This window comes from Epinephelus moara, chromosome 19 (assembly GCF_006386435.1).
Source record: "Epinephelus moara isolate mb chromosome 19, YSFRI_EMoa_1.0, whole genome shotgun sequence".
Classification (NCBI taxonomy): domain Eukaryota; kingdom Metazoa; phylum Chordata; class Actinopteri; order Perciformes; family Serranidae; genus Epinephelus; species Epinephelus moara.
This window is the reverse complement of record NC_065524.1, coordinates 29,084,446-29,085,076: the sequence shown is the minus strand read 5'-3', so window position 1 is coordinate 29,085,076 and position 631 is coordinate 29,084,446.

Sequence of the window (631 nt, the reverse complement as noted above, 5' to 3'; positions counted from 1 at the left end):
TAAGTTTAATTTGAAGGAGTCAGCAGTCACACATGGGCAGATTGAAGGCTGCTTCACCTTATTTGTTCTAGTCTTCAAGCAAAAAGTCCAATAAGGAACAAAGATAGGACAAAATTTCACACCTCACTGAAAATGAAATTCATAGGTACGACCTGAAATAATTTACACACCACTTATGTCTCTCTGTAGTATTTTTTTTTTTATTAATATAGCATGATAACAACATTATAATATCTATACAACACAATGCATTGGGATCATATTCTTTGTAGAAATATTTGTATCGTAAATCCACATTGCTGTCAATTTGTCCCAGGGGCTGACTGCAAAAAAAAAAAAAAATCATAATATAATGTATTTACAAATATAAGACACCTTAAAGGGATAGTGCACCCAAAAATGAAAATTGAGCCATCATCTACTCACCCATATGCCGACGGAGGCCCTGGTGAAGTTTTAGAGTCCTCACATCCCTTGTGGAGATCGACGGGGGGAATGGGCAGCACACCTAATGGCAGACGGCGCCCCAGACTAATGTCCAAGAACACAAAATTGAATCCACAGAGTATCTCCATACTGCTCATCCATAATGATCCAAGTGTGCTGCAGCCGCGACATAAAAAGTTGTTTC